General features: G+C 37.6%; 1 protein-coding gene across 1 annotated transcript in view; it reads right to left on the bottom strand.

The window, feature by feature from the left end:
• LOC132010413 (dedicator of cytokinesis protein 3-like) overlaps nt 1-12,660 on the bottom strand; it is a 198,089-nt gene that overhangs the window by 75,062 nt on the left and 110,367 nt on the right. The gene's annotated exons all lie outside the window — the stretch shown is intronic.

Here is a 12,660-nt window from a genome sequence, read left to right as displayed (position 1 = left end):
GAGATGCTCCTGGCCCTACATTCTTTCAGGTGCACCTCTTTAAAGGCCCTGGATCTCTATATCAAATTCTTGACTTTTATATTTCTTTAGAATGTTCTATATTCTATTCTATTTTCCTTTGAATCTTTTCCTTCTGTGGTTCCTCATCTGAACCAGAACATAGAAAATAATATGAAGTTAATTAATTATAAACAATGGATATTTTATATTAGCAGGATTTAGTTCTCCCCAAAAATTGGTTGAATGGCTAGAGATATTAAGATTTCCTTTATGCACCCAATGAATCATTGAACACTACACCAAAAACTAATGATGTACTATCTGTTGGCTAACTGAATTTAAAAAACAACAACAAAAAGTTTTCCTATATGCACTGGATTTTCCTAATACAGTAAAAAGAGCATATGGATAATAACTATACTAATGAAAACATGGCTTATTTATATTTATACAGTAATGAAATAAGACATAAATAATAATAGCTACACTTTACTGAACATTTACTTGGGATAGGCATTTTATATATATCATCTTTTTTTTCCTTTTTTAAATTAATTTAATTTCTTTTAAGTGTAACAGAATTCATTGTTTATGCACCACACCCAGTGTACCATGCTATATGTGCCCTCCATAATACCTACCACCAGGCTCCCCCAACCTCCCACCCCCTGCCCATTCAAAACCCTCAAATTGTTTTTCAGAGTCCATAGTCTCTCATAGTTCATCTTCCCCTCCAATTTCCCTCAACTCCCTTCTCCTCTCCATCTCCCCATGCCCTCCATGTTATTCCTTATACTCCACAAACAAGTGAAACCAGATGATAATTGACTCTCTCTGCTTGACTTATTTCACTCAGCATAATCTCTTCCAGTCCCGTCCATGTTGATACAAAAGTTGGGTATTCATCCTTTCTGATGGAGGTTTAATACTCCATAGTGTATATGGACCACATCTTCCTTATCCATTTGTCCGTTGAAGGGCCTCTTGGCTCTTTCCACAGTTTGGCGATTGTGGCCATTGCTGCTATGAACAGTGGGGTACAGATGGCCCTTCTTTTCACTACATCTGTATCTTTGAGGTAAATACCCAGTAGTGCAATTGCAGGGTCATAGGGAAGTTCTATTTTTAATTTCTTGAGGAAGCTCCATACTGTTCTCCAAATTGGCTGCACCAACTTGCATTCCCACCAACAGTGTAAGAGGGTTCCCCTTTCTCCACATCCTCTCCAACACACCTTGTTTCCTGTCTTGCTAATTTTTGCCATTCTAACTGGTTTAAGGTGGCATCTCAATGTGGTTTTAATTTGAATCTCCTTGATGGCTAGTGATGATGAACATTTTTTCATGCGTCTGTTAGCCATTTGTATGTCTTCATTGGAGAAGTGTCTGTTCATGTCTTCTGCCCATTTTTTGACATGATTATTTGGTGTGTGTTGAGTTTGAGAATTTCTTTACAGATCCTGGATATCAGCCTTTTGTCTATACTGTCATTTGCAAATATCTTCTCCAATTCTGTGGGTTGCCTCTTTGTTTTCTTGACTGTTTCCTTTGCTGTGCAGAATATCATCTTTAAGCAACATGGGAAGTAGGTAGTATTAGATCCATTTTATAATTGAGGAAACTGAGGTCCAGAGAGGTTAATGAAGTGGACTCTATTTTTAATTTCTTAAGGAATTAAAAGGGGGCAGAGGTCGGCTTGTCTTAAACTATGTCTGTCTTACTCTGAGCCTATGGTATTTCCAACGTACTTGCTATCTTTCTACTAATAACCATGAAAGTTAAATACTAATAAGTGACTATAATCAATTAAATAATAATAGTTTGAGGAATGATTTTGTGCAAATATATTAATACAGAAGGAAACATACAGATTGGTGAATGAGTGGCCCCTAGTCATAAGAACAAACCTATTTTATTACTTAGATTCACATTCACGTAGTGCCTGCCAAATGCAGACATTGTGCTAAGAGCAGGATATGATGATGAGCAAAACAGATGCACAAAGAGTGAATGAGTGAGAGAGAGAGAAATTTACTCATTTCAACATAACTTCATGGAAGGATTTTGACACATGCACACTTTAAACATTATTACCTCAGACTTCTTGGATATAGCAACCTAATAATTGATGGCCACAAAACCCTCTATCAGAATAACTCTAAGAAGAACTTGTTGGAAAGTTCTGCTAATTTCAGGTGTCCCAAAGCTGGAAAATATCACCACGTTCTTAAAGGGAAAGTACTGAGCCATAGGCTTTCTGAGTCCTAGCTAAAAATCTACAGAGGAAACTTGTTGGTGTGAAGGAGGGGGTGGCAGTAATTTCTGCATATTATAACCCAAACTTCTGCCTGTGCTGCTTCCCCAAAAAGCAATTCCCTTGGGGAAGGATATAAACTATGGGGGAATAAAGGGACACGGGTGGGTTAGGATATATGAAAATCTGAGGGAGAGGGTACAAAAGAGAGGGGGAATAAAGAGACTATGATAGAGGGAGAGAAAGACAATATAAGAACTATAATGATATATTAATGATTTGTATTTAATGTTGAAACTTCAGAATAAAAAGATATGAACTATTTCATTTGACCTTTAATCTATAGAAACATCATTCTATTTCAATAAAATCTTGTAAAATGTTCACACCGTATTCAAATCTGTACTTTCTTACTAAAGATGAAATACAAAAATCTTATAAATTATTCTATGAATAAGGCCTTTCTTACTTAGGTATTTTTCTAAAGCAATCTCTTAGTTTCTAAGATCAATTAAGCTGTGTTGGTCCTAGGTTAACACAAGTTTAATTTAGTAGGTATGCTACAGTAGTGATGAGATTAGAATGAGAAAAAACCTTTAGAAACATTTTTATGGAAGGTGTTGAAAATATTAATACATTGAAATTATACTGCTAGACAAATTGTTTTCTTTTTTTACTTTTTTATGTTTTATTTTTATTTTTTGGTTAATAAATTTTTTTTTTTTTAAGATTCTCAGTCTTCCTTCCTTTTGTTACAAAGTTATTGGCATGCTTTTGGTGCCTACTGAGCAATTCGACCACCTCTACCTCCTCAATCTTCATGAAAGTTATTATTACCTAAAGTCATCTGCCATCTTTTTAAAAAACAGTTGGCATCTTTTTGGAGTTTACAGTTCTTTTGGTATTGAGAATCTGTTTCTACGCTGATGACGCCTACTTTCATCCTCTTCTTTCCTTCTGAATTTGTTTCTTTTTGGGAAATTAAATTCTCTAGTGTTTTAAAAGGAGGACCTCTAAAAGCAAAATGGTTCTTCTTTGAACATCTACATTCCTTTTTCTCATTTTGTATGTACTTTAAGTGACCAGAGATTTGGGGGCTGACAGCATTTATCAGCATTTATTGACTGATTAATTGATGTTTAAAGATTTTACGTATATATTTGACAGACAGAGATCCCAAGTAGGCAGAGAGGCACACAGAGAGAGAGAGGGGAAAACAGGCTCCCTGCTAAGCAAAGAGCCAGATGCAGGGCTGGGTCCGCAGGCTGGTGCCTCGCCACGTCCACCGTGAAGCCCTGCAGCAGCTCCAACAGTCCTGTGGAGATCTCCCTGCACATCCTGCCTGCCCGCCCGCAGGCGCCTGGGTGCCGCCCTGGCCACCTCCCTGGTCCTGTCTGCCACCACACGGTCCCTAAGCGAGCGTGCTCAGAGGGCGCTGGAGGCGCTACTCGCTGCTAGTACCCCGCTCTGGGCCTGGCAGCACGGCTGGCATGGACTGCGGTCCCGGCGCTTGGCTGCTCCCTGAAGCGGCAGCAGAGGCTAGACAAATTGTTTTAAATCTTCGACAAAGTAGGAAAAAATATCCAGTGGAAAAAAGTCTCTTCAATAAATGGTGCTGGGAAAATTGGACAGCTATGTATAGAAGAATGAAACTTGACCAATCTCTTACACCATACACAAATATAAACTCAAAAGGGATAAAAGATCTCAGTGTGAGGCAGGAATCTATCAAAATCCTACAGGAGAACATCGACAGTAACCTCTTTGACATTGGCCACAGCAATTTCTTTCAAGACGCGTCTCTAAAGACAAAGGAAACAAAAGCCAAAATCTTGGACTTCTCCAAGATCAAAAGCTTCTACACAGCAAAGGAAACAGTCAACAAAACAAAGAGGCAACCCACGGGATGGAGAAGATATTTGCAAATGACACTACAGACAAAGGGCTGATATCCAAGATCTATAAAGAACTCCTCCAACTCAACCCTCAGAAAACAGATAATATGCCAAAAATGGGCAGAAGACATGAACAGACACTTCTCCAATGAAGACATACAAATGGCTAACAGAGACATGAAAAAATGTTCATCATCACTAGCCATCAGAAAGATTGAAATCAAAACCACATTGAGATGCCACCTTACACCAGTTAGAATGGCAAAAATCAACAAGACAGTAAACAACGTGTGTTGGAGAGGATGTGAAGAAAGAGGAACGCTTTTACACTGTCGGTGGGAATGCAAGTTGGTGCAACCACTTTGGAAAACAGTGTGAAGAAACCTTAAGAAATTAAAAATAGAGCTTCCCTATCACCCTGCAATTGCACTACTGGGTATTTACCCCAAAGATACAGATGTAGTGAAAAGAAGGGCCATCTGTACCCCACTGTTCATAGCATCAATGGTCACAATCACCAAACTGTGGAAAGAGCCAAGATGCCCTTCAACAGACAAATGGATAAAGAAGATACGGTCTTGGGGCACCTGGGTGGCTCAGTGAGTTAAAGCCTCTGCCTTTGGCTCTGGTCATGATCCCAGGGGACTGTATCGAACCCTGCATCAGGCTCTCTGCTTGGCAGGGAGCCTGCTTCCTCCTCTCTCTCTCTGCCTACCTCTCTGCCTACTTGTGACCTCTGTCAAATAAATAAATAAAATATTTTTAAAAAGAAGATATGGTCCATATATACAATGGAATATTATACCTCTATCAGAAAGGATGAATACCAAACTTTTGTATCAACATGGATGGGACTGGAAGAGAAATAAGAGTGAAATAAGTCAAGCAGAGAGTCAATTATGATATGGTTTCACTTACTTGTGGAGCATAAGGAATAACATGGAGGACATTAGGAGAAGGAAAGGAAAAGTGAGTTGGGAGAAATCAGAGTGGGAGATGAACCATGAGAGACTATGGACTCTGAGAAACAAACTGAGGGTTTTGGAAGGGTTTTAGGTGAGCCTGGTGGTGGGTATTAAGGAGGGCACATATTGCATGGAGCACTGGGTATGGTGCATAAACAATGAATCTTGGAACACTGAAAAAATAAAATTAAAATAAACTCCGTTGGTGAGGATGTAATTAACTGACATAGTCTTTGAATGGGAGACTTATACAGAGATAATGGCTAGTTCATTTGAGTACAACTTCGTTTTATGCCCTTCCCATATTTCAGCTTCTAAAAATATAAGAATACAACATTTTAGGTACTGATTTTTACATGATATAATTTTTAAATTTTTACTTATGGAATGAATGTGCACATATGTAAACAGGCCAACAAGTATAAGCCATATAAATTTAATTCTGGGCTCTTCAGGTTTTTTTGTCAAATAAATAAGAATTCTTTTTTTAAACAGCTAATGGTAAACATTTAATAGTACAAGTTTAATTAAAGGTCTAATTGAGTACATTGACTTAAAAATGAAGCAAACCTAGTTTGTACTGAACAGATTTTGAGTTATAATTAAAATTCTGCACTAATTCTTTGTTTATAGCTTTTAGAAAACTGTGGTAAAATAGGTATAATACAAAAGCTACCTTTTTTGGGGGGGCAGGTGATTATTTATTTATTTATTTATTTATGGAAGCCTGTCTGTGTGCTCAGATTCAAGCTCTGGGGCACATTGCTTCTTAAAAAATTTTTTTAAAAATTATTTTTAAATTGCCATTTTAACCATCTTTTAAGTGTACAATTCATTGGTGTTAATTCTATCCAGAATACTGTGCAACCTTCATCACTATTTCCAGAACATTTTCATTATTGCAAACAGAAACTCTGTACCTATTGAACAATTACTACTATTTCTGCACCCTGCCTCATAACCTCTATTCTACTTTCTGTATATAGACTTTGGAATCAGTCTGGGTATAAAAACCAGTTCTGCCACTCACTATGCAACAATGGAAAAAGTAATTTGGAGGCTCAGTGTCCCCATCAGGTAAAAGAGAACTCTTGTCTTGGAGAAGCATAATAGCATTTCATTATAACAATGCATATGTTGGGGTACCTGGGTGGCTCAATGCATTAAGCATCTGACTTTTTGCTTCAGCTCAGGTCATGATCATATGGGTTGTGGTACACCCATATCGTGTTCCGTGGGGAATCTGCTTGAAGCTTCTCTCCTCTGGCCCCTCCCTCAACTTGCACATGTGCTCCCTCCCTCTATTTACTAAATATATGTTTGGAAAAAATGCATATGTTAGGTCATGCACTTGCCACAATTATACAAGTAGATGTACTCAATAATTAATAACTGGTATTAATAGCTTTTGAAATAGGTTCTGACAGGGCAGAGCTATCATGTCTGTGTAAGGGGTTATTGAAAAGGCATAAAAGTTTAAAATAATATATGATTAATATTTATTTACATCAATTAAAACATAAAAATAATTCCACAAACACTGATTGTTCATCTCCCACATGCCAACATATGCTAAGCTTCAGTGTTTTATGGCACTTATAGAAGTGTGGTGAGATAAGAAGAGTGGAACTCTCAGGGCATAAAACAGAACAATGGATACAGTTATCAGTGCTGGGCTACCATATGGAACAAGTCTCCTTTACATAACCTAATGTACAAAGTGGCTTTATTTCTACAGTATACCATCTTTTCTTTTAAAGTAAGAAGGAAAATTTTTTAAAGGGTTAGTTCAAGTGAGAACCAGAGGATAGTCCTATCAATTCTGGGGGCAATAGGTCTGTTTTCTTTAATAATGATAGATGTACAAAGTTCTTATACAAGTTTTTATATTTTCCACTGATAATAGAGGGAAAAATGGAAAGAAAAGAAAGAGTAGGAGAGGAGTGAAGTGGAGTAGAGGAGAGAAAAGAGGGAAAATGATTCAGAGAAGCTGCGAGAAGAGGAACAGGGGAGGGGAGATGGAGAAGGGAAAGAAGGGAAGGGAATGGAACTACATCCCTGATTTTTATACTTATTACAATGGACATATAAATACTCCTCCTCAACACACATATACATTTTCCTGAGAAAAAGTTATTAATGAAGGTGTGATAACTGCAATTTACTTGATAAATATTTATTATGGTCTTTGCCTTTTGCAAATATAATTTGAACCATTTCTAAGCCATCAACTTATAAGTTTTCAGATTTGACTGCAAAATCTGATTGGTCTGTTCTCCAAGTTTTATTACAAAGAGATATTGATATTTCTTGAATATTTCTCTTCTTCATTTACAGGTATGCACAACTGCAGTGCAACTGCAACATAGTGACTTACATACAACTTAGTATCATCATTTCAAGTTTAAAATTTGCTTGGCACATAGTAATGTTATTCTTGCAATTATTACTATCATTAATTTATTAAACAAATGGGATAATGCCATTTTATAACATGATACTGTTTGTGGCTGAGGAGACAGAATCAGTAGCTATGCTGTGAGCTAACATCCAGTATTTTGCCCGATTTTTATTGCCCAGAGTTAGATTTAGAGAATACTATCTGATCTATGGTACACCTGAAGTCACCTTATATTATACAAGGTGTCTGTGATGTGTGCCAAGCAATCCTACTGAAAGTCAAGAAAGGGTGTAATTTAATGAAACAAACAAGGATAGGATGCTGTCACTTCAAAAAGGCCACAAATAGCTAATTTAGGGTTGTATTTTTTTTTCTTTTCTGAAGATGAACAGCATCCACTCTGGGTTGGATTGACTTGATAAGATTCTGTGTTTTCTCTGTCCCAATTTGCTCTTCCCCTTTTGCAAGAACACATTCTTAAGTCCCTTTAGAAACAGGCCATCATTTTTGCTTTTGTTTCCTTTGCCTTTGGAGACATGTCTTGAAAAGAAGTTTCTGTGGCTGATATCGAAGAGATTACTGCCTATGTTCTCCTCTAGGATTCTGATGGATTCCTGTCCCACATTGAGGTCTTTTATCCATTTTGAATTTATCTTTGTGTATGGTGTAAGAGAATGGTCGAGTTTCATTCTTCTGCATATAGCTGCCCAGTAGTCCCAGCACCATTTATTGAAGAGACTGTCTTTTTTCCACTGTATATTTTTTCCTATTTTGTCGAAGATTATTTGCCCATAGAGTTGAGGTTCCATATCTGGGCTCTCTACTCTGTTCCACTGGTCTATGTGTCTGTTTTTATGCCAGTACCATGCTGTCTTGGTGATCACAGCTTTGTAGTAAAGCTTGAAATCAGGTAGCGTGATGCCCCCCATTTTATTTTTGTTTTTCAACATTTCCTTAGCGATTCGGGGTCTCTTCTGATTCCATACAAATTTTTGGATTATTTGCTCCAGCTCTATGAAGAATACTGGTGGAATTTTGATCGGAATGGCATTAAAAATATAGATTGCTCTAGGCAGTATAGACATTTTAACAATGTTTATTCTTCCGATCCAAGAGCATGGAATGGTCTTCCATCTTTTTGTGTTTTCTTCAATTTCTTTCATGAGTGTTCTGTAATCCCTTGAGTACAGATACTTTACCTCTTTGGTTAGGTTTATTCCCAGGTATCTGATGGTTCTTGGTGCTATAGTAAATGGAATCGATTCTCTAATTTCCCTTTCTGTAGTTTCATTGTTAGTGTATAAGAAAGCCACTGATTTCTGTACATTGACTTTGTATCCTGCCACATAGCTGAATTGTTGTATGAGTTCTAGTAGTTTGGGCGTGGAGTCTTTTGGGTTTTCCATATAAAGAATCATGTCATCTGCAAAGGGAGAGAGTTTGACTTCTTCATTACCAATTTGGATACCTTTTATTTCTCTTTGTTGTCTGATTGCTGTTGCTAGGACTTCTAATACTGTGTTGAACAAGAGTGGTGAGAGTGGGCATCCTTGTTGTGTTCCTGATCTCAACGGGAGGCTGCAAGCTTTTTCCCATTGAGGATGATATTTGCTGTGGGTCTTTCATAGATAGATTTGAAGTTCAGGAATGTTCCCTTGAAGCGTTTTAATCAGGAATGGATGCTGGATTTTGTCAAATGCTTTTTCTGCATCAACTGAGAGGACGATGTGGTTTTTCTCTCTTCTCTTATTAATTTGTTCTATCACAGTGATTGAACCATCCTTGTAGCCCAGGGATGAATCCCACCTGGTCATGGTGGATAATCTTTTTAATGTGCTGTTGGATCCTGTTTTCTAGGACCTTGTTGAGAATCTTAGAATCCATATTCATCAGTGATATTGGTCTGAAATTCTCCTTTTTGGTAGGGCCTTTGCCTGGTTTGGGGATCAAGGTAATGCTGGCTTCATAGAAAGAGTCTGGAAGCTTTTCTTCTGCTTCAATGTTCTGAAAAAGCTTCAGGAGAATAGGTGTTATTTCTTCTTTGAAAGTTGGTAGAATTCCTCAGGGAATCCTTCAGGTCCTGGGCTCTTGTTTAAATCAAAAGCTTCTGCACAGCAAAGGAAACAGTCAACAAAACAAAGAGGAAACCCACGGAATGGGAGAAGATATTTGCAAATGACAGTACAGACAAAAGGTTGATATCCAGGATCTATAAAGAACCCCTCAAACTCAACACACACAAAACAGGCAATCATATCAAAAAGTGGGCAGAAGATATGAACAGACACTTCTCCAATGAAGACATACAAATGGCTATCAGACACATGAAAAAATGTTCATCATCACTAGCCATCAAGGAGATTCAAATTAAAACCACATTGAGATATTGAGATATATTAAAACCACATTGGATGGCCAAAATTAGCAAGACAGGAAACAACATGTGTTGGAGGGGATGTGGTGAAAGGGGAACCCTCTTCCACTGTTGATGGGAATGCAAGTTGGTGTAGCCTCTTTGGAGAACAGTGTGGGGATTCCTCAAGAAATTAAAAATAGAACTTCCCTATGACCCTGCAATTGTACTACTGCGTATTTACCCCAAAGATACAGATGTTGTGAAAAGAAGGGCCATCTGTACCCCAATGTTTATAGCAGCAATGGCCATGGTCGCCAAACTGTGGAAAGAACCACAGTCTGAAGATGCCCTTCAACGGACGAATGGATAAGGAAGATGTGGTCCATATACACTATGGAGTATTATGCCTCCATCAGAAAGGATGAATACCCAACTTTTGTAGCAACATGGATGGGACTGGGAGAGATTATGCTGAGTGAAATAAGTGTGTAAACCTGGTGATTCACAGACCTGTACCCCTGGGGCTAATAATACATTCTATGATAATAAAAAATTAAAAATTAAAAAAAAAGAAATAAGTCAAGCAGAGAGAGTCAATTATCATATGGTTTCACTTATTTGTGGAGCATAACAAAGAGCATGGAGGATATGGGGAGATAGGAGAAGGTAGTTGAGGGAATTGGAAGGGGAGGTGAACCATGAGAGACTATGGACTCTGAAAAACAATCTGAGGGTTTTGAAGGGGTGGAGGGTGGAGGTCGGGGTACCAAGTGGTGTTATTAGAGAGGGCACGGATTGCATGGAGCACTGGGTGTGGTGCAAAAATAATGAATACTGTTATGCTGAAAATAAATAAAAAATAAATTAAAAAAAAAGAAACGAAAGAGGCCATCAAAAGTCACTTCCACATCCATGAATACTTTAAAATGGCTTTGGCTGGCCCTTCCACTTGATTAGACAGTTTGGCTCTTCATAAAATCCTGGCTGGCAAACCATTTCCCAACAGAATTTTGAATATTTTACTTCACTATATTCTAGTATCCACTGTGACCAAAAAAACTTTTAAGGTTGGTGTAACTCTTATTCTTTTTTAAGAAGACTTGTTTTCAGGGTCCCTAGGTGGCTCAGTAAATTAAGCCTCTGCCTTCAGCTCAGGTCATAAGCACAGGTCCTGGGATCAAGCCCTGTGTCAAGCTCTCTGCTCAGCAGGGAGCCTGCTTCTCCTCTCTCTCTGCCTGCCTCTCTGCCTACTTGTGATCTCTCTCTCTGTCAACTAAATAAATAAAATCTAAAAAAAAAGAAAAGAAAAGAAAAGAAAGACTTGTTTTCCTATTGGAAAACCTTTTAGGATCTTTTCTTCATCCCTGAATACTGAAATATCTTAAAGGGCCTTATTGTGGGTTTTGGATTTTTCCCCCTATTCTTTATACTAGGTATTTGGTGGACTTTCAAACTGAGACTCCTGGCGTTTTGGTTCTGGAAAATTCTCTTCTATCATTTTTTTAGAATTTCCTCTTTATTGTCTTTGTTCTTTCCCCAGAAATTATAATATCTGATGTGAGACACCCCCCCCTCCCGATTAAACCTCTGTATTGTTCTTTCTTCAACCTTTCCCATCTTTTTCTTTTATTTTCTCAGAGATAACATAAAATTGTCTTACTGGTCTCATCTTGAATGCTTTATTTTGGAAATCCCATTCTCCATTACCTTTTCGGCATATATTTTTCTACATAATGGGTCTTAATTCTCTTTGAGGATGCACAGAGGGTTTTTTTTTTTTTTTTTAAGAAGTTTTTTTTTTTTTACTAATCTCTAGGTGTCTTTGGAGCCAGGTTATTTCCTGGGGGCAAAGTATTTTTGCTTATCCTGGTCTCTCTTCCCTGTTGAAAGATTTTTTTTTTTTTAAACACCTGGTGATACTGAATTGTCTATCCCAATTTAAAAGACACTAGAAACATGGGGAGTTCTTGCATATAGTGGGTGAATAGCAAGCTTCTCTTTGCAGTAAGTAGAAGGGATCTGATCATTATACTTTGGAACCCTTAAATGGCACAATATGGAGAGCTTTGCAATAAGTTTCCAGTGCACATTCTTATTGCCCAATTCTCCCCAGACAGTCTGTCTTTGTGTTTGTTTATCTGAAGGGGAAACAAATAGCTGGATGCCAGTCTTTCTACTCATAGCAGTGGGTTAGTCCTCTTATATAATTTTAAGCAATACCCCCAAAGTACCGAGGCACATTCCTATCCTCCGTGATTCTGCAAACTGCAGAGCAGAACAGCTCTTTCATTAGCTAAACGTTCTTTCACATATACGGGGCTTCCTCCATCACTAAATACTCTAAATACTTTCCAGCTTCTAGCAATGATTTCATATATCCTCTTTATTACTGGGCCCCCTACCATTCTTTTTATTTTTATCATTTCAGTGATGTCTTGAGAGGGGGAGGAGATAAAGACTTGCACTAAAATATATTTAAGATGTATGTATATCTTAAATAGGAGGTGACCTAGTCACTTCAAAGTTCAGAGAACTTGACTTTAACATAATGAAACAAAATCACTTCAGAATTATATCAGTTTTATATCTAGAAAGAAATAAAATTTGAATACTATCTGCTCTAGTTTCCTATGCCAACGTCTTAGAATACTATGAAAACAGCGAAGAATCATACTTACTGCATAAATGCAGGACTATTTTTTAAAAATTTATTTTCAGCACAACAGTATTCATTATTTTTTCACCACACCCAGTGCTCCATGCAATCCGTGCCCTCTATAATACCCACCA

This window comes from Mustela nigripes, chromosome 2 (assembly GCF_022355385.1).
Source record: "Mustela nigripes isolate SB6536 chromosome 2, MUSNIG.SB6536, whole genome shotgun sequence".
In the NCBI taxonomy this organism is placed as follows: Eukaryota; Metazoa; Chordata; class Mammalia; order Carnivora; family Mustelidae; genus Mustela; species Mustela nigripes.
The sequence above is the reverse complement of the archived record's forward strand: the minus strand, read 5'-3'. Positions and strand labels throughout refer to the sequence as shown.